This window comes from Bos grunniens, chromosome X, assembly GCF_055505025.1.
Source record: "Bos grunniens cultivar Pamir isolate PY7600 chromosome X, Bosgru_T2T1.0, whole genome shotgun sequence".
In the NCBI taxonomy this organism is placed as follows: Eukaryota; Metazoa; Chordata; class Mammalia; order Artiodactyla; family Bovidae; genus Bos; species Bos grunniens.
The window spans coordinates 120,668,235-120,694,923 of record NC_141194.1 but is presented as its reverse complement, the minus strand read 5'-3'; the positions used below and the strand labels follow the sequence as shown (position 1 = coordinate 120,694,923).

Here is a 26,689-nt window from a genome sequence, read left to right as displayed (position 1 = left end):
TGGCGATCACAGAAAGTTTAGGCATCTTTTGCTAATGCCCATCTTTAGCTCAGGGGTCTAGTGACAGCACTGCACCAAGGGACAGGGGCCAGACAAGAACAATCTCTGTCATTTGACTAGAATGTCTTTGGAATCTGAAATCTTTCCAGGGAGAACTTGTTATTGAATGCCTGCTTTGCCTTTACTGGGGAAAACGCACGCATCTTGAACAATAAAATGGTAATGCTCACCACCAGAGACCAGACCTTGTGAATGTTCTCTGATGCCTAGTAGGACCATTGCAGAGAAAAATATTAATGAGACTGTTGCTAGGAGATGGGAGAGCCAAAGACCATGGCTTGGTAGGGGTTTCACTGGAAAGCAAGGCAATTTAGGTATATTTTAGATCAGCAGCTTCACTGTTAAATTCCGCCCTTTGTTGAGCATGCGCTTTTTAGCATGTAATGTTTAATATGATTTTATGTTTGGAGAGGAATTTTGAGGATAATGCCAAGGCATTTTTTTCCTTTCGCTCCAGCTAATCCCTTCTTCACAGCACAGCTCATTTTCCAGCAGCCGCTGCAGCTCTTCCCCCCACCCCTTCAGTGCGACAACCTCCGAGCTGGTGGAGAGGCAGAGCGAAGGCAGCTGGTAAGTAGCGGAGAAATCTTTTGTAACATAGATATCTGAAACGTTTTTTTTTTTTTTTTAATAGCAAGCGACATGTTTTGATGGATCAAAATAATACATAACTGTGGAGGAATTTCTGATTTTAATCCATGGCATTGAGAAAATGGCTTAATTCAATTCTAAACATTCCACGGTCACTTTTCTAGTTTAAAGCTCGTTTCTGAAAAAGTGAATGAATTTTTAGAAGGAAGTATAGAAACTTCCCTCTTGTGATTCTGGTTAAGATAGTACCTCAAAGAGGACTCGATGAAGATGTTATTGAAATGAGAAATTGCGTTGGGAATGCTATGGCAGCTTTAGGATGTTTGCATTAGATGTGATGAAATGGATGACGATTCACAATGTTCTAAGATCTGATTTCCTTTCACGGTATGGAGAGAGCATGAGAAAAATGTTATTTTGCAATGGGGAAAAAAATACCATGGCTCATTTTTTTTAATTAAGAAAATCATGTGACTAGATGTCTGTACAGGAGAGAAAATGAGAAGGAGGGTACCCTGTAATGTTCAGATTAATTGCTTCACATGAGAGATGAACGTGTGTTGAATGAGAAAGATTTAAATTTGGTTTTAGGATGAAACATCATGAAAGAGAAATAATGACTATTGTGACTGTGCCTTTATTTGGAAAATAATTCATTTGTATTTGTGGACATCGATTTTTACAGTAAAGACAATATGATAAGTGCTTCTTTCTTGGGAAAGGGATGTGAAAAAAATAGCAGATTCCTATCAACAAAGCTTTTATATTTGTTTCTGAATCGTGCCTGAAAATGTTTACCCTTTAGTGTCTCCTTGTACCTGGAAATTGCTTTAGTACATACGTTTCTGCAAGAAAAAAAGAAAAAAAAAAAGCTGAAGTGCTGGGTCTTTTATTTCTCTGAAATTCAGATTGCTTTGTCAATAGGAAGCAAAGGAGGACAAAGATAGATAAGTAGATTTTTTGAGTTAGATGCCAAAATAGCAGTCAAGGAGGAAAAGATAAGAATGAAATAGCTTTAAAGAAAGTTGGTAAGAGGGGCCATTTTTTCCAAGCTGAAAATGTCTGCTGGTGGCATGTTTTGCAGGAGGTGGTGGGGAGAGTGTGATGAAGCCATAGGAGGGAGGGGGGCTTCGAACAGAGCACTGCGGCAAAGAGGATGACTGACACATCCAGGGACACGTGACCATCCTCTGCTGTAGTGAAGAAAATTTTCCAGGAGTCCATCTTGTATAAGAAATTCTGTACCTACTAACGTACAAATATGACTATAATCTTTACATAACACATCTTGAGTTTATCTGGTTTGCTCCATTGTTGATAAACATGGACAGATATACTCTTTGCTTTCTAATGTCTCTAATCCCAGACTTTCTTTTCCATACTCTCATCCCTTTTATAGCCATTATTAAAACCAATATCTTATTAAAATATCTTGCCATCTTTCCCCTTTATTATAAAAATTCACATATTTGTTGTAGAAAATTGGGGAAAACCTAAAGATGCCTATACAAATTACTTATAATCCTATAACCAAGAGCTAATTGCTGTTAATATAGTCAGTCCCTCTTCTCTGAAACATGCAAATCTATGCATAAAATATGTATTTATATATAAAATGAAGATCCTACGCACATATCCTTTTCAATCTGCTTTAATCACTAAGCAATATATTGAGAGAAATTCTCCATATTTTAACATATCCCACAAGAATGCGATGTTTTGTGGATGCTTAATTTTCGATCATATAAGTGTTCCACTAAATGTCCAATTATGTGCAATTTTTGCTGTTATAATTTAAGGAATATCTTTCCATATAAACCTCAGTGAGCTTTTTTGTTTGTTTTTTTCTCCTAGGATAAATTCATGGCTGTGAAATTCCTGGATCAAATGGTATGAACCAGTTTAAGGTTTTTCCCCTACCCCGCCAACCCCATACAATATCGCCTCATTTATTTATCATATGTGGTAAAAGCATTATTTTTCAGTTTATTTGCCTATTTATGTTTTATCATTTATGGTGAGTTTTCTTAAACGTGTTGCAGCTTTACATTTTTAGACATCATAACTATCAAGTTTTGATTTTGTGATTTCTTTCTTTTATGAGTGTATTCACCTGCATTTTTCCTAGTCATTTACTTGTTTCATTCTTTGCAATTAACTCTAATTCATCTAGAATTCATTTTGGCATATGATATGAAGTAGATCTAATTTTGTGTTTTTTCCAAATAGGTCACCAATTGTTTCAGCATCATTTATTGAATAATCCAACCTTCTTCCACTGATTTGAAATGGCAAGAACTGTCCTCCCACTAGATAGGGTGTAGCTTTCCACAGGTCGGCCATTTTCTCTCTACCCAAGAAGGTTACATCCAACAATAGCACTGGTACCTTCTTGCAGCTTCTGACAGCTTTCTATACTATAACATCACGTTCTTGCTGATGCCTTTCACAAATTCAGGGCACACACAGTTTAGGGCAGTGGTTTTCAAACAGGATTTAAACATTTTAAATAGTCAAAAAATTATCTTTCTGAGATGCGTTTTACAAGTGAAAATCGAGGAATCCTGATATATTAAACCACTGTTCCAGATGTGCTATTCCTCCTAGACACAGCTGACAGCCTAATTGTGTAGTCAAACAATACTCCTGGGGTTAGTGTTATTCCTAAAGTTCCTCCTTCAACCTCTTTTTCTACTCCTCAGGTACTCGGAGAATTAAAGCTGACTGGACTCAGTTCCTGGAATTTTCTAGAATGGTAGAAGTGGAAAATGTAAGAAATGTATAAGGAACAAAAATAAATAATGTTTGCAGCCTGTTGCTGGCGGTAGTCTGATCTAGGGATTTAAAGGAGGCAGGATGAGTCCCAATCCATGCCACCACTGCCACCATCTCTTGTAGAGAGGGACATACCCCTGTGATTCGCCTCTTTTTACTGCAGGTGAAAGGCTCAAGCATAAACCACGGAGTCTTTTAGTGGGTGGTGGGCTAAATGTTTCTGAAAGAAATATTTGACTATTAAAATCACCCGCCACCCACTGTTGACCCTTGCCACCCCCACTCCCAACACAGTCTTCTTTTCGCTATTGACTTCTGACTTGCTTCTAGCCTTTACTGATTCGGGAAGAAAAAAGGGGGGTGTGGGTGGGAGGATGCCTTGCCTGCCCTTACTGCAAGGGGCTCCTTTGGCTCACAGCCGCAGCCCCAATCATTTCTAGATTTGCTGTATTAGGCTATGATTTGTTTGTGACTGGAGGTTGGTTTCCATGGCAACGGCAGCTCACCAGGGCATGCGCATTCTTTCTTCCGCAGTGGCAGAATGCGGCTGTGGAGGCGAGGGAGGGGTCATGGGGGCTCCAGACGCTGAAGGTGTTATTTTGCTGTCCTGATGTCAGTTCTTCTGGGCTGAAATGCCACCATTATGGTATACAGAGCATTTAATTTTTTTTTTAATCCTCGGAAGGCTTTGAGCCACCCCCTTTTTCTTCCTCCTATATTACCTGCTTTCAGTATGTCCACCAGAGATCATGAAGTCTTCCCAATCTTTGAGGCCACTCACCCACAAGGGGATATTACGCCTCAGGGCCCCCAGGGCATTCATAATGGTGTGGGCAAAGGTAACAGACTGCCTTGTTTCAAACCTCCACAGGTGGCTAGTTGCATGATCACAGGTACAATTTTACTTAATGTCTCTGTGCCTCAATTTCCTCAGATGGAAAATGGGGGTAATAATAGCACTTTTAGAACAGTGTCCGGTAATGATAATCAGTGTATAAGTGTTGGCTATTATTCTTTGTAGATATTAAAGGAGACTTGCCCTGAAACAGACTGGTGCTACAATGTACAAACTCACCCTCTAATGTCCCCTGGCCAAACAGCACAAGCACTGCAGTTACCCCTACAGCACAAAGACTCTTTGCTTTGCATGTGGAGAAGCACCAGGGCCACAAACGTGCCCCACAGCACACATTTCACTACATCACCCAGCCTCACCCAGAGGCATACATATCCTCCCCGCAGCCAAAAGTCTCACTAAAGCATGCAGATCTGTGCCCCCCGTGACACAGAGAGACTCTACCCCAGACACAGAGACCATCACAGCCCCTGCGACTGTCCCCATGTCACACAGAGCGTTTCCCTGGCACACGTAGAGCCCACAGACACAGCCCACAGAACACAGATTCTTCCAAAACCAAGCATCTTCTCAAGGCCCAAAGACTCACTCCAGAGGTCACAGACACGCCCTCCTACCCCCAATACGCCCCACAACACAACACTCTCACCACACAGCAGGGACTCAGTCTGTAGCACATAGGCTCCCCATGGAACAAAGGCTGTCCCCACAGCACCTAGATTTCTCCGATGCCCCACCCACTAAACCCATAGCTGAGGTCCTCTGTAGGGCGCAGACTCCACTTGCATCTCCCTGACCCAGCACACGGACTCCCACCAAGGGAGAGGACTTTTCCCGGGGCACAGAGATGACCTGCAGAGCACGCAGGCCCTCCTCCGGGCACAGGACCTCGCCTCCCTCCCCAGGCACACAGCCTCCCCCATCCCAGAACACAGTTCACCACACAGCTTGAAAACCCGCACAGAGAGACACAGAGACTCTCCGCTGACAGGCGAACTTCACAGCACGCAGACAAGCAGCACAGGACCCAAGCCCGCCCCTACGGACACGGACGTGGCCCGCAGGACACAGACATGACTCAAGTCACACAGACTCACCCCATGAAACACAGCCCACCACCCCCCACCCCCGCCAGCTGACAGCACACGGAGTCTCCCGGACACACACAGATTCTCCTTTTGGCTGAAAGATGCTCCCCACAGCACACAGTATACTGTCTCCAGTATCTAGGCTCACCCCACAAACCCAGCTGTCTCCCCAGGACCCAGGCCCTCCCTCCAGGCACACAGACCCTCTCTGACTCAGCGGACTGGCCCCAGGACACACAGCCTCTCGGTGGAACACAGTCGTGTCCACAGCACAAGGATGTGCCCTCACCACCTAGACCCTCCCCACAGCTCCAAGACTCAGCCCACAGCACCAAGATTAAATCCAGAGCACAGACTCGCCCCACTGCACTTGGACAAGCTCATCCCATCACAGAGAGATGCAAAGACCATCTTAACATGTATCCCCTACCCCCTCGGACTATGGCACAACGCACCATCTTTCCCTCCAATGCACCAGTTGACTCCACAACAAACACAGTCACCACACAATGCCAACACTCACCCTATGGCACCCTCATGTGCCCTACAGAATCCAGAGCTCCTCCAAATATACACTTCTCCATAAGGCACACTGTGGCCTTGGATCAAGAAAGCCCCTGTCAAATTCTTCAGACATACTCTGTGATACATAGACACACCTCACAACTCATAGCACTATTTCCCAGTGTGCAAACTGGCCCTACAGTGCACAGGCTTGTTCCACAACAGACATGCTCATGCCATGGCAGCACCTAACTTTTCCGTGAAATGTTCAGATTCTCCCCTCAGCTCACAGTCACCTCACAACCTCGATACAACCTATGACAAAGCACAACCCTGCACTCGATGATGCAGAGTCATGTCACAGGACACACTTGTCATGCAGATTCACTTCACCCAAACCACACTCCTTAGGGTGATTACGCAGTGCACACATACACACCCAAACACTCACCACCCTTTGCTCTACAACCTGTGGATTCACCCATCACACACAGATGGCTTTCACACTGAAGTCGGCCCAAGGAGGCCCAGAACTTCATCTAGATGCACAGATTCTCCCATCAACACACAGACTTGCTCCACAACACACACAAATACCATAGAACCCTGAGCCTCACCCCAAATACTCAGTCAAGCCTTTCAAGTCATAGATTTGCCCCACGACATAATCACACCCACAAAACTTAGAATTCACAGAAATGCCTGTGAATACATAGATTTCTCCCTCAATGCACAGAATTGCAACACAACACACATTTACCCTAAGATAGAACACCTATATAAAGTACATGAGCCTTCCCCGATATGTAGACACACAACACACACTATTACCTGTGCAATGCCAAGATTTCCATCATAGTTTACAGATGTGCTTTACCATCCCATTGAGCTGCAGCCCTGGCCCTCAACACACACCACTTGTGTAATGGCTAAGAACAAGGCCTCTGGACCCAGACTACTTGGGTTCGAATCCAGGTTCCACCCCTTTCTAATTGTGCACATTGGGTAAGTATATTTTTCTATTCTTTGGTTTGCTCATTTGTAAAACAAAGATAACAGCCGTATCTATTAAAAAGGGTTGTTGTGAGTATTGAATGGATTAGGATACGCTAAGTGCTTAATACAGTGCCTGGCACACAGGAACTGTTTCAGTTGTTAATGTAATTAACAATGTAATTGATAGTACCATTGCTAATGTGAAAAGGGTCAACCCCAGAACATCTGGGAACATTACGGCACACAGGCGCTTTGCCACAACAGCCACACACCCTACAGAGCACGGACAGGATCCTAAACCAGATCCTGCTCGCCACACACAGAGCTTCATCACAGTTCAGAAGTGTGCTCTGTGATGCATGGGCTTGCTGCTTAATATACACACTCACCCCCACAGTATCCAGACCCACAACACAACACATGCACACACACATGCATCCTCCAGCTCAGCGATGTGCCCTCTGTCACATGAACACACCCTACCATGCACAGATTTTGTCCCATCATGTGTGGATATAGCACAGAACTATGCTCCTAAGGTCATGCTCCTCAGTGAATAAGTCTTGTGCCTTGTGACTCATCCCACAGCATACAGCATCACCCAGCTTGCCTCACGAGCACAGAGAACACTCCATAATACGTGTCCCACCTCCCAGACCCCTAGGGTGCTTACTGTGTAAGTGCTCAGCATTGTGTAACACACACCCTCACTCTCCAACACAGTGTCCTCAGCCCAAATGCACACCTGCCTCCAAGGCACCAGCATGCCCCAACAACACAAAGATGCTTCCCGTAACATGAGCACAGCTAGGCCCCAGATGCGCAGAAATATTGTACAGCAATACACACACACACCCTATGCAGAGGCATCCTAAAATGCACAGACCCCCCCTCCTCAATTAGCTTCCCAGGTGACGCAGTGGTAAAGAATCTGCATACCAATGCAAGAGACACAAGAGACTGGGGTTCGATTCCTGGGTTGGGAAGATCCCCTGGAGTAGGAAATGGAAACCCAATCCAGTATTCTGGCCTGGAAAATTCCATGGACAGAGGAGCCTGGCAGGCTACAATCCATAGGGTCACAAAGAGTTGGGCATGACTGAACAGGTACACACATTCCCTCCTCAATGACCTCAGAAAACCTGCAGACCCCTGCAACGTAAACACGTTTCCCACAGCACACGCGGTCCCCTCATCACTCACAGAACTGCATCACAATTATAGACTTCCCCTACATGACTCAGTCTAGGACAGCAATACCCATCGTCCAGGGACTAGATGTACAACATGTAAACACACCTTTCCAAATCGACACTCCAGCAAACACACGGGATTCATCTGACAGCTCACAAAATTGCATCACCACATACCTGTCCTTTAAAGCAAGAGCTCAGCACAGTGGCCACAGTCAGTGCACAGTGGAAAGCCTTGCCACACAGGGCAAAACATTAGCATCTTTGCTTCCAAACTTGATATAAACAATGCCCCCTCTGCACAAGACCCATCCCGAAACTCAGGGAGAAGCCTCACACACTTGGATGAATTTCTGCTCTCTGTAGGGGCTCTGCACCCTATATTATACCACCACACCGACACAAACCCCACAAGGTCCGGAAATATGCACATCCCCAAACAAAGAAGCGGTGTAGATTGTGGTTAAAACTTACTTTTAGGATTCAGGCTGCCTGGCTTCCAAGAACATGTGTATTGTTAACTAATCATGTGCCTTTGGAAAGGAGTCTTAATGTCTCTGTGCCTTATTTTTCTCAGGTATAAATTGGGAGTAATAATGGTACCTACTTATTAGGGCTGTCAAGAAGAATAAATGCGTGACTGCTTATAACGTGTTTAGAAGAGTGCCTGGCACAGAATTAGTGTTACAGATGTTAGCAGATCTGGTTGTTGTTGTTATTGTTGCTTCTACACGTGCAACTGGACCATAATGGTACAACTCGACCTAAAATAATTCAAATTAACACACAACATGCAGCCCAGAATCACATCACAGCTCACTCCCACCACCCTTTCCTTACAATTTCCCTATCGACTGCAGTTAGCCCACAACACTAGGAAGCACCTACTGTGCAGAACACGTAGACGCATCACACAACACCTGGCAGTGCACAAACACACCCATGATACACAAACTCATCCATGCAAACATTCATCCCATTGAACTAAATGCACCTTGTCATACACACACACACACACACACACACACACACACACACGGGGTCTACAATTCACATACCACAGAACACATTGGCCCCACAACACAGAAAACTCACTTTAAAATCCCTAGAAACAATCCATAACACATAGACTTCTCTAATGGAGAGCTGATCCATATCGACATGCCTTATAGCATACAGACTTGATTTCACTGCAGACTCCTCCCACAAAGTAGAGAATGGCATCATGACACACCATCTTGTCCCACTGCGCAGTCTAGTCTCTGAAATCCTGGGAGTCTTCCACAGGGTATGGACGTCCACACAACCCACAGCGCCCCCCCCCAAGGGAACAGAATTACATCACAGTGCAAGGGCCCCAAACACCTTTAGTTGTGTCCACCTAGTCCTCCAACAGATACACAAGGCCCAGAGCCCTCAAATACGACCTGTGACTGGTAATGCAAATGTCTGCCTGCCTAACTCACACTCACATCAGAACATCTGGAGGGAACTTACTGCTGACAGACCACCCCATGCTGCACAGCCATGCCTCACAACATACAGATATTCATCTTGAAGTACAGACACAACCCCAACCCACACAACCCACTCCATAATGCACAGAGTGATAACAGTGTAAGACGTGCTCCACAAACACCTGCCTGCCATGTCCTACACACCTTCATCTCATAGCACCATCATGCCAAGTATAAAGCCCAACAAAGGGACATCCCTGGTGATCCAGTGGTTAAGACTCTGCACTTCTACTGCAAGGGCACGAGTTCAGTTCCTAGTCAGGGAAGTGACATCCCACATGTCCACAGTGTGGCCTAAAAACGACCCCAACAAAGCACAGGTAAACCCCTCAGTGCATAGACCTGCCTCATAACAAAAGGCATACCGTGCATGGGCTGGGATCACCATGCACACCCTCACTCTACAAACCTGGTTTGCTCCACAGACACTCCACAATGAAAACACTAGACCCACAACACCCAGGCTCACTGCCAAGAGTTTCCCTAGCACAAAGGAGGCCCTATAATGTGCAGGTATGCTCCCTTACCTCCCAGGCTTGCCCAAACAAACTGTGCAAGGCACACATCACACACCAGTCTGGACAGATAGGAGAACACCTTGTATACAATGCAAACATGCCTGCTAACATACTTGGTTCCCTGCAGTGCACAGACTTACCCCATGGAGCACACGCTCATCCCTGTACACAAAGGCACATCCTAGAGCACACAGACATGGGCTGCAACATCCAGGACAACCCCACAATGCCCAGATTCACTTCACAGTACCATTAAACCCCGTATCCTTAATGCAGACAGAAATGCACAGCACACAGACTTGCCTTCAAAACACATAGCTGTACAACAGAGCACAAATGTGGCCGAGAACCAAGACGTGGTGCCCAACACATACACACACACCCTGCACCTTGCTGGGCAGACACCTGGCTTACAGGGAAAACAAGAGCAGCAACAGAGTACCAAGACCTGTCATGCGCAGCACAAAGGCACACCCTGCAACGCTTATCCACAACCCATTACAAGGACTCACCTCACCACTCTGAGCTCAGCACACAGTGTGCAGAATTGCCAAAACCCAACAGGCAGATACAAATACGAAACCCAGACTCTTCTCAGAAAGCACAGAATCGTGTCACAAAGCCCTGATATGCCGCACGGTGCAGTGTCAAGTCACAATGAGGAGACACAACTCATGCCACAAGACTCTTCTTACAATGCAGAAATGTGCCCCAGCGCACGTTTCTCCTACATGTTCTCCAAAGACAGTGCCAAAACTGTGCTCACCACTCAGAGACCCACACAAAGGAGCACACAACCAGCCCAAATTGGGCAGATTCCCCGGGTATTGTAGAGGGTCGACTCAAGACACACAGATGTGTCACACAACACTCACAGTTGACACCAAATACACATACATGCATTTGTACACACATGTCCCTCAGCAAAATGAGTGCTCCCTAACACTTGCAGTCAATGACAAGACAACCTCCTCTCCCAACAAGGCATGGAATAGCATCTTAGGATACCACCCATTCTATTGAATACAATCTGTAGAACCCTCTCACAGTTAACACACTTAGCTCATAATGCGAAGATTTGCTCAAGCAGTATACACACATGCACTATAACGTGCAGAAACACCTACAATATACTCACACATGCAAGATAGAGATTCCTCTCAGAACTCACAGACTTACATTACAGCACATCAGCTTGCTAGTCAGGGTACGGATGAGCTCGACACACACTTTTGTCCCACACCACACCAACTCCACAAACTTGTCCCAACTCAGACTTGTCACAAAACATGCAAATTTGCCCCTTGGAGTCTCAAACTCACAGTGCAACACACAGACTCTAAAAATAATTGCCAAACCACATTAAAATATAATAGCATGCCCCCATAGAAACACCCTCATTAAGCCCATAGTTGAGTTTCAATGGATAGAAAAGAGCAACAGCACTCCAACTCGGCTCACAGTTCTCTGAGTCACCCCACAATGCACAGAATTACATCATACTGCACAATCGCAACCAACAACTCACAGATCTACCCCAGAGAACAAACTCGTGCCACCACACACTTAACCACATTACTCCCAAACTTGTACCAAACACTCACCATTAGCCCCAAATACACAAACCCACCCTGCATCAAGCCCAGCATGGCACACACACTCATGTGTGTCCCACAGTGCCCGTACACACAATAGAATGTACAAGCCAACAGTCGCAACTTAAGACACTGCCAAAACAATGGGCATAATCCAGTCACACCACCGAGCTCTCGCTACATTGGCCAGACTTACATCACAGCAGCCCAAATTACACAAAGTGGGCAGCTTCCCCCATAGCTGTTCTATACATCCTGTATACACGCCACAATCCATACATATGTCCCCAAAGATGAAGACCCCCTCAGAAACACACAGAACTGCATAACAAGGTACAAATACTTCTCAAAACATGCACTTCATAACAACTGGACTCCTCCACCATATCTGGTCACATCCTCAAATGCAAAGACTTGCTCCCTCCCCCACCAGCAAAGTCTTGTCCAGGAGCTCTAAAACGTGTGACAGAAAACCTACCTGCCTGATAGTACATACATAATTTTACACAACTTCCAAATTCATCTTACAATGCACAGGCTTTCCCCCTACACATGGAATAAGTCCATAGGGCAGAAACTCATCTACAAAGCAAACAATGAGCCCATTATGCACCACAACCACCAGATGCCCCCAAACACACAGAATGTGCACCACAACTCCAAAAACCACTCTGCCATATGTATATGAGCCCTACAGTGCCTAAACTCTCCCAGAACTCCAAACTCAGCTCTCAATGACCTAGACCAACTGATGATATCACACATGATCCACGACGTGACTCCCATTGCAGCCCATAGAATAGTATCACCATATACAGGTTTCTCTCACAATGCAAAAATTCTCCAAAAAAGCCAAGATTTGCTCCCTGAGGCATCCAACGTCTCTATAACACTTAGCTTTGCCTCAGAATCAGTCTTGCACCACAGTACTTGCAAAATGTCTCACAATATCCACAATGACCTTATAATGGACAGACTTGCCCCACCATGTCCAGGCTTACCCCACCACACCAAGACATGCCCTATAACCCACAGATAACTTCCACAAAGCTAAACTCTCCCGATACTGCACAGCCTCACTTTACAACATCAACTCACCCAATTTTACCCAATGGTAAAAATAGATTTAAAAAATATCCAGCCACCAATTCAGTCTTGCCACACAACACCCAGATGTGTCTTCCAGCACACAAACTAGCTCCATAATCCCTAGCTGCAGCTAACCTACGATGAGCAAGTGTACCCTGTGACACAGAGGTTTCTCCCACAAACACAAAACTGCATTCTCATGCACAGATTCACCCCAGTATGTACACACACAATTGCTCCGTAAGGCAAATACTTACCCCTCAAAGAAAACATGTGTCCCCAACCCCCAGAATTGCCCTAGGACACACAGACCTTCCCTACAGGAGGAAGACATGATCCCCATTACAGAGTTGTTCTCCTCACCAGATGTACTTTCCAACACAGCCTTGCCCCACAAGATACCCTTGACCTACAACCTAGACACAATCTCTAGTGTACTTTGTCATCCCTACACCTTAGCAAAACCTCCAGTGAAAAAGTGCATCCTACAATGTAGAAAACACCTTGCAAATGCAGGGACATGCCCAACAGTTCCAGAATGGCCACATCAGGCTCAGACTTCCTCCCCAAAGCAAATTCACTTGGAAACACCTAGAACAAAATCACAACTTAGAAGCGCACTCCAGATCAAGTTCTCCCCATAACACACTGACATGCGCCACAATATTCAGACTTACCTGCCTGCACAAAATCTCACAATTCAATACATGAGCCACAATACTACAGACAAGCCTCACAGCACACAGTCGTGTCCTACACCTCTGAGAGACACGCCCTATAATGCATAGACTGACCTACCACACAAACATCCTTCACAGAACAAATCTTTACCCAGCATAAAGATTCCAAACTCAAGACATGTTCAGTCATACACTGGCATATGCTACAACACAGAATTACTTCATAAAGCAGATATGCCTACAGCACACAGGGTAATCTTAACACAAATACACAAGCTCCTGCACACCCAGACTCACCCCTAATAATATGCACTCTTTTTAAAACACCAGAATATACCCAACACCCCATCCAGAAACAGTCTAATCATACAGTGTGCAGCACAGACCATGTCTTCCAGAAATGGCATACTATGTAAAGACACAACTTTACTTATGGGACTGTCCCTCTTTATGAAGCCACATAGATTGCCCGTGAGGCATAGACATATCCTACAGTGCAAAGGTTATCCCTATGACATAACAACTTACTATAGAATCTGCAGAATCAACCCATGACATGTTGTCTCACCCTGTGACTCAAGCATATATCCCACAACACACAGACTGCAGTGTATATACCACAACAGCTAGATATGCCCTACATTGGGAGGACATGTTCCTCAGTCCATAGATGTACCTGATGGTACATCCAAAAAAGGCTTCCCTGGTGGCTTAGTGGTAAAGAATCTGCCTGCCAATGCAGGAGATGCAAGAGACACGGGTTCAATCTCTTGGTTGGGAAGATGCCCTGGAGGAAGGCATGGCAAGCCACTCCAGTATTCTTGCCTGGGAAATCCCATAGACAGAGGAGCCTGGTGAGCTACAGTCCATAGGGTCGCACAGAGTCAGATATGACTGAGTGACTAAACACACACACAAATCCAAAAAATCATAGTCATAAAAATCACAATGCTCTGAATCACTCCTGCAAAACACACTCACTCCAAACCTCAGACCTCACAGGACCCATAATTCATAGCGATAACCCATAATCCACAGCTTCACCTCACACCCTATAGCTATTCCTCCCTTAATGTAGAGAACAACATCACAGTGCACATGTGAATCATACCTGTCATGGACTGACACCACAAGAAACTCATAGGCCCTACCATTTACTAACACTCCATATACTTCACACACACTTGCCCCACAACAGCTAGACTCACCTTCCTTCAGACAGACTCAACACACAACATTTAGCCTCACTCCAATTACACAGAGACATGCCGCCTAAACTCAGAAACTAGCCCTGGGGCACTCAGACTTGTCCCATGGTCCTCACAGAAGAGCCATACCAAGAGACACACAATCCACAGCACACATATTCATCCCACAAAGCCCAGCCTGGCCCCAGACTTCACAGATACCCTCATAACACCCAGACTTGCTACATAATACTCAGAAGGCCTCACAAGAAAAGCAGGGTAGTTAGTGTGTGTCCTCTGGAACATTCAGATTGACTTCATGAGACATCCATGCTATCACGTTTAAGCCTCAGCAACAAGTTGTTACTCTGTAGCACACGAACTGTGGAGAAGGCAATGGCACCCCACTCCAGTACTCTTGCCTGGAAAATCCCATGGACGGAGGAGCCTGGTAGGCTGCAGTCTATGGGGTTGCTAAGAGTCAGACACGACTGAGCGACTTCACTTTCACTTTTCACTTTTCACTTTCATGCATTGGAGAAGGAAATGGCAACCCACTCCAGTGTTCTTGCCTGGAGAATCCCAGGGACGGGGGAGCCTGGTGGGCTGCCGTCTATGGGGTCACACAGAGTTGGACACGACTGAAGCGACTTAGCAGCAGCAGCACACAAACTGAGGACCTGCATGCTCACACAGGATTTTGACACGTGACTTCATTTCTTTGGCTCTGTATAAGCATTTGTAAACATGGGTGAAATATTTCCTTTTCAGCTGTTCCAAGGATGAAATGAGATAGTTTCGGGAAAGAATCAAGGTTCAGGACACAGGCTTGGGAATGCAGTTGTGCCTGTTCCCAGTCCTGGCTCCAGCACTGGGGACGGGACACACTCGAAAGTAGAAGTGGTTCAGGGTGGAGCAGAAGGCAGAAAGCTCTCATGTCAATCAGGCCTGGCTTTGAATGCTGCCTCTGCCACTTATTAGTCATATGGTGCTCATGATGTGCTTTAATCTTCTGATCCTCAGTCTTCATTTGTCAACTGTGGATGATGCTGGTTCCTGCCTCCAAGACTGTTGGACTATGTGACACCAGGTATCTTAATCTGAATTTCTAGTCAAAGAGAAGCAGTAGAATGGGGAAAAGGTTGCAGCAGGTGGGCCCTGCTTAGGCCCAGGGGGAGGAGGAAGATAGGTAGGTGCATGCCAGGGTCTCTGGCAAAAAGGTCCCTGATGGCATCAGGACTGGAAGATCTGAGCAGCCACCATATTTGGCCTTCAGATTATAAACCCTGTGTTATTACACCATAGTTACTGTCTTTAATAATCCACATTTTCCAAAGAAGGCCATCTTTTAATGCTTATTTTTGTGGCTATTTCAAGAGCAGGAAGAAAATCTTGAGCCCTCTCTGCTGGCCAAACAGTAGAAAGGCAGCTGAAGAAATGAGTAGAAAAGTCTTTGTCCAATAAAGTAGTCAACATACATAACATTCATCACAGATAAGTACCTACACACCAGAACACACACACACATGCATAGTGCCACAGATATTCACACTGACATAGACCTACAGGTGTGTCATCATCCCACAGATCATACATTCTTTCAGCCACAGCCAAAGACGTGTTTGCACAAATATGAGCAAATAACCCAGATTCCCAACAAGGATCATGTCATGTCTACACATGCATACACATGTCTACACATATGCATCCACACAGATCCATACAAATGTACACAGTTCTGTAGGTAGACACAGAGCACCTTGTAGGTAGAAATATACACTCCACACTCACACAGGCCCAGAGAAGCATGCAGAGACATATGTACGCCAACCTAGGCATCCATAGGATGTGTTTACTAATTCATAACCTCAAAGTTGCAAAAACACAGATACATACACATACAGACATATGACAACATATAGATGCTTCTAGAGGCTGATGAGATACATGTCTCTTCTTAGACACTTCAGATGTTTATGCAGAAACGTAGACAAACCCATGGAAGCTCACACAGACACATGGGTGTTGGCCTGTCTACACACACACCCATAAGCTGCACAGAGCTGTCCATATGCAGACACAGCTGTATGTGTTTTTATTGATACACAGAGACACGGAGACATTTACGCAAACACTGAAGTACAGAGATTTATTCATAGGTAGATACATGTGTTTTAAATATGTATTTACTATCATTTTCATGCTCACAGGAGTACATGAATCTACACACAGAGGCATAGTTGTTATTAAAACATACCTGTGCATACATGTTCCTGCCTGTACATGCAACCTACATGCTCATGCTCACCATGAAAACATATAAACGTGCACACATGCATATGTATAGAAATGACCATGGGGATGCACATGGGAATGTTCATGCATGTTGGTGTGCACGTAGAAACACACAAGCATGTAGGTGTGCACACATACATGCACTGTAAGTGGAGACATATCCATGCAGACACAGACACAACAGAGACAATCCATAAAGAAATCTCTACATGCATATATACACAGAGACAATGCTGTATACATATAGAGACATAAACTTTTATATATAGAGATATAAGCATTATATATAGATACAGGGGAGAGAATGAGGCAGGGAAGAGAGAGGGAGATTGATTCATATGCAGAAGTGTATACCTGCAGATATGGGCATATAGGCACACAGGCCTAGAGACCCACGCAGAGGTATACGTGGGCAAATACGTCTGCACTCACACACACTCACTTAGATGCACAAGAGGAACAAAGTCACATTCATGCACAGAATCTCAGTTGGATTCACAGAGACACAGGCATATAGACAGAGACAGAGAAATAATGGACTCACACCCATGTAGACGCACAAAGGTATCGACACCAAAGCTGGTATAGGTACATCTATACAGATTTACACACGTGAACACATTCCACGCGAATGTACAAATGGACACGGAGACCCACAGATATACCGGACAAACACAGAGGCACACAGGGACACAAGCATGCATGTCTTTCACACAGACAGAAAGGTATGCACCCACACTGGCAGAGCCCGGCACGCCTTCACAAACACAGTTGCACAGACACGTGTGTGTATTGTCATATGTATGTATGCAAACAGAAGTGGGCATCGGTACCACAGGGGCATACACAAACCAAGAGGAGCAGAGACATAGCAGAACACATAGGGAAAATTCCCAAACACAGAGTCCTCAAATGCACACAGTAACATAAACACCTGCCCCTGGACACACAGATGCATTCACCCAGAGAGTCGTCCAAAGACATTAGTTCTCATGCAGACAGACTTATGCAGACTCACACACACACACATGCACCCACAGACATGAGGATGGTCACACAGACATACACATCCAACCAGAGGTGGAGGAACAGATGTATGAACACCAAGGCATGCATGTGTGAATAGAGAAGCCCTGAGACACAGATAAAGAGGCTTATAGGCAAGAATGTACACATGTAGGCACATGGACTCCTACCCCTACACACACCTATGTCATGTACACACAGATACAGAGACACGCAGAGGCCCACACAGATGAATATTTGCAAACAGTAAACATGAGGACTAAACATGTCCATGCAGGCATGGGTGCTATCTTATGCACACGGTCTCATGCAGAGATATACACACTGAAGACAAGACTTCAACCACATAGATGCTGACACGCTAAATGCACTTGCCTATATGGACACACAAATTCACATGCAAATGTGCACTCAGATGGCAGGCATCCCCATCCAGAAATACACAGACACAGAACATCTTCACCCTATAAAAGCAAGAGACATACACATATGCATGCATGTGTGCTAAGTCACTTCAGTTGTGCCCAACTCTTTGCAACCCTATGGACTGTTGCCCTCCAGGCTCCTCTGTCCGTGGGATTCTCCAGGCAAGAATACTAGAGTGGGTTGCCATGTCCTCCTCCAGGGGATCTTCCCAACCCAGGAATCGAACCCTCATCTCTTAAGTCTCCTGCACTGGCAGGTAGGTTCTTTACCATATACATGTAGAAATAGAGACAAACCCACAGGCACACAAATGCACAGATGCACAGAGATGCACCCTCACATGTCAATATATACACACATTGACTCGTGCTCATGTGTGCATATGCACAAATGATCTACAAATGTACTTCTATGCCCACACAACACTAAGTCTAAATGTACATAAAATATAAGAATGTACAGACACTAGTACATCTGTCAGTGTAAGCATATAGGTGTATCCATGGGCTTAATCATGTTACAGACAGAAACACAGACTTCCACATGCATAGACATAGAGACACATGCAGACTTAAACATATGAAAATCGACTCAACCACATATAAAAGAATGTGACTTTTAGTGTATCTTTTTCTTAGCCTCTTCAAGAGAAAATGAAAATTAGGGAGCTCCCTCTGATGGCTAAAGTATATAAAGTGATGTGGAAATTACAAGAAATATCTCTGAAAGCTCTGGATTGCACGTGTTTGTGTGTGTGCACACAGACACACACTTCCACATTGCACAGAATCATGGACATAAAAATCACACAGAAGCACAGAAATATAAATATGAATAGACAAATATAGAAAGACCCATAGACAGTTACACACACACAACCCCAAAGTATCACAGAGTGTGATATTTAAGGGTGTGGCTATTGAACTTGAACAAAACCAAACCTGCATTTGCATCCCATATCTGGCACTTACTGACTCAATGAGCTGGGGCTCTTTTCCTGCTTTCTCACCTGTATCCTGGGGATGATATTAACACCTAGCTCTTAGAGCTGTTTGCAGATTCAGTGCAATGAAGGGCTTAACCTCGTGCTTGGAATGTCCCAGAGGCCACTGCTGCTGCTGCTTTTTGATTTTTCTAGGGCTGAAGTACTTAGCTGAACAGGGTTTGAGTTTTGTAGTTAAAGTGCATGGTTATATCAGAGAGATGTATTAGTTAACAATATTTGTAAGTGATATTAATGAAGAATAAATGACCTTCCCAGACAAGGCTATTTCTGAAATTTTCAGAGATGAGAAGGACTTATTATTGTCCTTGGGAAATGGAAACAACTAAAACAAATATTTCTTGCTATTGTTGTGTGTCCTTGTCACCGTTCTACGTTATTCCTCTCCTTTTCCTTTTGGCAGGAGATAGGAAGATTGAGAGAGCTGACGGAAGCGGGGAAGAGGGTGTCTTTCGCCACCTAGTGATCATTTTGAGTAAGTACAGTATTTGTGTATTGCTTAGAAATACTCCCTAAAATTTCACCTTTGCAAGATTGTATAACTGCCCTGGTGAATAAGCTGGTATACATCAAGTTATAGTGGTTTCTGCTATACCATAGTCCCCACCCTTATCCGCTGTTTTGATTTCCAATGTTTCAGTTACCCGCACTCAACTGTGGTCTGAAAATATTAAATACAAATTTCTAGAAATAAACAATTCATAAGTTTTAAATTGCACGCCATTTTGAGTAGCATGATGAAATATTGCACCGTCCTGCTCGGTCCCACCCAGGATGTGAAGCATCCCTTAGTCCTGCACATCCCACTCGTTAGTCACTTAGTATCAGATCGACCGTCGAGCTATCACAGCCTTGTGTCCAAGTCACCGTTATTTTGCTTAATGACCTCAAAGTACAAGAGTAGTGATGCTGGCCATTGGGATACACCAAAGAGAAGGCATGAAGTGCTCCTGTAAGTTAAAAGTTCTTGAGTTAATAAAGAAAGAAAACCACGTTGTATGCTGAGGTTGCTAAGATTTACGGTAAGAATGCATCTTCTACCCATGAAATTGTGAAAAAGGAAAAAGAAATTGGTGCCAGATTTGCTGTTGCATCTCAAACTGTGAAAATTACAGCCACAGTGAAGGATAAGTGCCTAGTTATGATGGAAAAAGCATTTTATTGTACAATAGGATATTTTTGAGAGAGACCACGTCCACGTAATTTTTATTACAGTGTATTTGTTCTATTTTACTCTTTTCATTATTATCATTAATCTCTTACTGTGCTTAATTTATAAATTAAACTTTATCATAGATGTGTATGTATAGGAAAAAACATAGTCTATATAGGGTTCAGTACTATCCACGGTCTCAGGTATCCACTGGGGGTCTCCGAACATATACCTGGGAATAAAGGTGGAACTCTTCAGAAATTAAAAAGTCATAAAATAAAAAGAAGTCTTTGTTTCTAAAATTCTTTCCTTCACTCAGTTTTCCTCTGGGATTCAATGAGACTATGTTTTATAGTGGTGGTCTTCAAACTTGCTAATTATAGGCTACCTAAAATAATTTTGAGAAACTGTCTACCCTGTCAAACATCTTGAAGTTAGCATCTGAAATTTCTTATCATCAGTTTAATTATTTGTACAGTTATCATTTGTGGCATATTATAAATATTTATACTTTTAATTAATGATTTAATCACATTTTTAATCTGTCCAATGAGCTAAAAATACCTTGCTAATTGGAGAAGGGAGTGGCCACCCACTCCAGTATTCTGGCCTGGAGAATTCTATGGACTGTATAGACCATGGGGTTGCAAAGAGTCGAATGAGTGAATTTGACTTTCACCTTAATCTGTCCAATGAGCTAAAAATATCATGTTAACAAGACACTCATCATTGTTAATTAAGAGCAAACAAATAAGAAAAAACCACGAACAGCTAGAAATTTTACATGATTTTATTATTTCCTGGAAATTGCCGTTCCATTCAACTTCCCTCACAGAACTTATCCTAATGCAATTTATTTTAATGTTCAAAGACCTTTTATTGGTCACCCATACATCTCTGCAAAAATATAGGTTGAAATAAATTTTCCCATAATGCTAAGCTTCTAAGTACTAAATCTTTTATTATTAAATTATTAGTAGCACACAGTTTATCAGAAGAGTATAAAATATTACACATTTTGAAAAGTTAAAAATGAAAACTAGAATTTGGTTGGCAATGCTTTTCCTAAGTGAATTTGATTGTTTGTTTTTCCCCAAGTTAGTTCATGACTTGGAGGATGACTCTTACTTCTAATGAAACAGAGTACAGTATAAATTTTATTCCCATAAATAAGGAGAAGGGAATGGAATGAGTGTCCAAGTCACAGGTCAAAAATCACATGGTGACCAGTCATAAAAAAAAGTTTAATGACAAACTTTTTAAATTAAATTTTTTTTATTTTTAACAGACAATTTGGCTGAGCCTATCTTTAATTGTTTGAAAGAAAAGAAGCCCGAATTATAAAAGGGTTTGTTGCTGAATCATTAATTTTAGTGTTTCTGGGAGGCTTACCAGAATAACCTTATTACCGAGGTTTAGCAAATGACTATTATATATCATTCTTTCATTTTGAGACATTGTTTTTAATTCAGTGGACTTACAAAGATTGGGAAAATCAAAATACTTAGATAAGTGTCACTTAGTTAATACAATAATTTTGATAAAATCCCTTTAGTTTATTATTTACCCTAAATATGAAACTTTGAGGCTACTGATTTGGATTATTGATTTCATAGAAAACATTTATAATATAACTCAGTTGACAAAGGCAATGTTCATATCAAAATAATCAGCCAAATCAGCTTTATCTTCAGATAAAGTGTCCAATTTAATTTTTCAATGGAGAATATGAAATAATATGCATTTTGAGGAGCCTTATTTAAACCATGGAGAAATCAATTTGGGGGCACCTCTGGTTAAATATTTCACTAGCAAAGTAAATAGAAGATTAAAATGAGATTTTAATGTATTTCAGAATAAAGAAAATTTAATTTTAATATTTAATAATAATTTTAATGATAAAATTTATTAATAAAATAAAAATAAATAATAAAAATTTAATAATTTTTTTCTTATATGTAATTTAAAATTAAACAGTGTAATATGTAGCTAACATGTTATAAAACAAGGAATTGAATGGCATGCATAGCTTCTTTTGGTAAACAAATATCCCAATTTTGGGTTTCTGGAAATAATTAAGAATAATGTATAAAAAATTTTAAAGACATTAATATTTTTAGGCCACAGGATTAAACTTTTCAGCCATATTTTATAAAAGAGAAAAGTATATAGAGCTAAAAAATAACTGGTCTGGCAACAACCATATTTAATTTTTTGATAATAAGTACTAGAAAATCTGTAATTATAAAATGAAATGAGGATTGACTTTCATTGGGAAAGATATTTCAAGATACAATCTGAGAAAACACGTTTTAGTTAGTTTAATTGAATGATGTACCTTATTTGAAAAAAATCACATACAATTTCTGTACATGTTTTACCAATGTAAACATTTTGTAATACAAAAAACATTTCAATTATATGTAAAAGAATCAGCATGGACAGTATATGCAGCTATTAGGAGGTGTTTTCTTTCCAGTTAATGACAGATGTAAGTGATTAGTGTTGAGAATAGCTGCAAAATAATGCTTAATTTTAAGCAAGTGGGAAAAAGTTGTCCTTGAACAGATCAGTTTTAGGCAAGAAGAGGCATGGATGTTGAGAAGCTGAGTGTGGATTCCCTGCAAACTACCCCTGCTCTCATACTTTCTGAAAAGAATTCATGGATGAGTAGCCAAGTTTGAAGCCCACTGTTCTAAACTGTCTTCAGCAGGATTGCTCCAGAGCAATGTTTTGTCAGTTAGGATAATCAATTTTTTGTAGTTCACAGTCACAGGAGTGCAGTGGAGGTAGCTGCCACTCTTGATTTTCTGCCAACTGTTTTTATGACTGATCATGTTTGAGCCAAAGGTTCTGAAAGGGATTATTTTTGTTTTGCTGATAAATGTGTATATTGACTAGACCTCCATTGTCTGATATTGGAGCCGCTAGCAACATGTGGGTATTGAGCATTTGAAATGTGACTAGTGCAAACTGGGCTTCCCTGGTGGCTCAGTGGTAAAGAATCCGCCTGACAATGCAGGAGATGCAAGATACCAGGGTTCGATCTCTGGGTCAGGAAGATCCCCTGGAGAAGGAAATGGCAGCCCACTCCAGTATTCTTACCTGGGAAACCTCATGGACAGAGGAGCCTGGTGGGCTACAGCTCATGGGGTTGCAAAGAGTCAGAAACAACTTAGTGACTAAACACACACTAGTGCCAACTGCAATATATTCTAAGTGTAGAATGCAACACAGCAGATTTCAAAGACAGGGCACACATAAGTGAAATTGTTCATTAATATTTTTATATTGAGTACATGTAGAAATGACAATATTTTGGCTATATTGAGTGAAACAACACACATTATTAAAATTAATTTCACCTGTTTTTTAAACTTTTTTAAAATATTGTAACATGAAAATTAAAATGATATAGGTGGCTTGCATTATATGTTTTATATGATAGTGCTACTGTAGAGCTCAGATTAAAATTCTCTAACTTCCCCTAAATAGCATGACCACAGAAAAGATTGATTTGTCCACTAATGTTGATATTCTGATGTAACCAGTTCCTTTACTAGTATTTGGGTTTCTGAATTGGGGAATTTCTAGTTGTTAGGCTTGAAATTTGTAGTTGTTTTTCTTAGGAAAAAGTAAAAAACCCCAAACAAACCAATATTCCACTAAAGATATTGGAAAAGTAGTCTTTTATTAGTACCTGGAAATTTTCCCAGAATGAACTTTGGATGGCTTCTCAGTGGATATATGTGAAGTTTTTCAAGCTCTTCAAAATTGTTAGTGGCAGATATTGCATTCTACAGAAGATATGACATGTTTCATCACATTTGAGATTTTTTATGTAATATGTTTTTATGTAACACTAAGAAAAAAATACTTCCAAATAAACTGTGATGTAATGCTTTCATATCCATAAAATTTTAATTTTATACTTACCAAAAGAGCTTTTTTTTGGCATATATGGACATATATTTTTATCATATATCATGATACCAAAATAGCCACAACCAAGTTTGAGTATGTATGGCAGTGACATTTCCCTTTCAACTGCCTCCTGGCTGACAGGGATTGTAAAATGCCCTGATTATAAGACACATTCTGATTTGAGAGACATGAAAATGTTAAGAAAATATGCATCTTAGAATTGGTTAAATATGGTCAGTCATTTGTCAAGAAAGAAAGGATCACAGAGGACAGAAAGCCAAACTCCAAGACATCAGCTTAGTGAAAACACCTTTTCTGTGTGTGATTGGATACACAAAACCCAAAATGTGGCTCTTATTCAAACTTTTATCATAGAGCACTTAAAAAACATTGCAATATACATTTCATGTTAGTTGTTTGATGGTTTTCCTAGTTTTCTTTTATTTGTTTCCTGGCTTGGAATTGGGAGCAGTGGAGGAGAAGGGGACGACAGAGGATGAGATGGTTGGATGGCATCACTGACTCAATGGACATGAGAAGTTTGAGTGAACTCCGGGAATTGGTGATGGACAGGGAGGCCTGGCGTGCTGCAGTCCATGGGGTTGCAAAGAGTTGGACACGACTGAGCGACTGAACTGAACTGAATTTGGAAGTGGGAGAGTTAGGGAAGAATCGTGATGGGTGGGGCTTCGGCTGGGCACAGACTGGCTCTCTCCAAACTAAAAATATCTAGCATCTCTGGAGTAAGAATCACTTAGCACAGCCTTGTGTGTGGCTGTGCCTTCAATGGCACTGTTTCTTCTTTGCAAGCCGGGTAACCGACACAGCCTTTCTGCCTGTCCCTGCTTAGCTTAGTTCTAACATATTCACCGTATCCTTTCTTGATTGAAGGGTCTAAGAGAAGGAGGGATGGAGATAGAACTGCTTTCCTAGTTTTTGTTTTACATAGTATTTGAAAGGGTGAGCAGATGAATAAAAACTCCACAGGAAGTCCATTATGTCAAGAATCAATGAAGTGAAAACACAGTCTAGATTTATCATCCGGAAATTGTGCGAATCTCTGATTCTAATGGTACTCATGATGATATATTTATAAGAGGAAACAAATTTCAGAGTTCTCAGGAAATGAGAAAAATAAGAGAATCCAAACCATATTTCCTCTTTTGTCCTTACACTTGTACTGAGCCATAAGTGTCTCTTGAAAGCTCAGAAGGAGGGCCCAGCTTGTGACCAGTGCAGCCTCATTGGGCCCTGAGCTTAGAAGGGCTCCATGCTTGCTTTAATGCTGTGCTGTCATGGTCTAGAAATCCTTAATACCTTTTTAAAAAGGAAATCCCACATTTTCATTTTGCCCTGAACCCCACAAATTATATAGCTAATGTTGTTCAAAAGGAGACACTTGCCAGAGAATAATGAACTGAAGTTGCCACATTAAATTAGAAGCATTGCTTTTCTAATGTTCTGTCCTGAATCCTTTCTGTCAGTACTTGTAAATACAGTATTCGTAAGCTACTATTGTTGTTAGGAATAATAGGTGTAGAAGTACATCACAGGAATGGTAGTATCACTCAACAGTACTTTGTATGGCCTTCCCCACTGATTCATAGGACCTGGGGCATCTTCTGTGTTTCTCTTTTGTGATCTGTTAAATGGCAGTGACATTTCACCTTAACCCCAGATAAGGTTAATTGTTAGAATTAGATTGAAATGCCCATGGAAGTACTTGTGATCTCTAAAGGTTGAAGCAGATACAGAAGATGATTTATGCCCCTTCCCTGGCATGGAGTCTGGGCGGCACCTATCTGCTGGGGTCCTGGTGCCTGAGTTGCACTCAGCAGTGAGGCCACTCTGCCCCATGACTGTATAGCAGATATCCAAGGGGGTCCTAGAGCCAGACAGTCAGCACCCCTGCCGTGTCAAGAGCCTGCTGAGGCACATCACACTGCTGCCTAGATGACTGGGTCAAGGCTCCTGGCTGGAAATCACTGCTATGTGGACAGGGCTAGAGGGCTGAAAAGACATGGGAGGAAGTGTGGACAGGAAAGATCCTTTGCGTCCCTGGGACCTAGTCCTGAGAACTTTTTCTAGGGCATGCATGCATGCTAAGTCACTTCAGTTGTGTCCAACTCTGTGCAATCCTATGGACTGTAGCCTGCCAGGCCCCTCTGTCCATGCGGATTCTCCAGGCAAGAATACTGGAGTGGGTGCCATGC

The 26,689-nt window shown here is 42.6% G+C and overlaps 1 long non-coding RNA gene across 2 annotated transcripts; it reads left to right on the top strand.

The window, feature by feature from the left end:
* Positions 1–515: 515 nt before the first annotated feature.
* LOC147341257 (uncharacterized) lies at positions 516–20,116 on the top strand. Of its 2 annotated transcripts, XR_015159193.1 has the most exons (5): positions 516–630; positions 2,506–2,541; positions 3,354–3,421; positions 15,673–15,739; positions 19,803–20,116. It is a non-coding gene; the product is annotated as an uncharacterized LOC147341257 (long non-coding RNA). The 2 variants fall into 2 exon arrangements; XR_015159192.1 differs by lacking the exons at positions 15,673–15,739; positions 19,803–20,116 and having other exon boundaries at positions 3,354–3,466.
* The last annotated feature ends 6,573 nt before the right edge of the window (positions 20,117–26,689 follow it).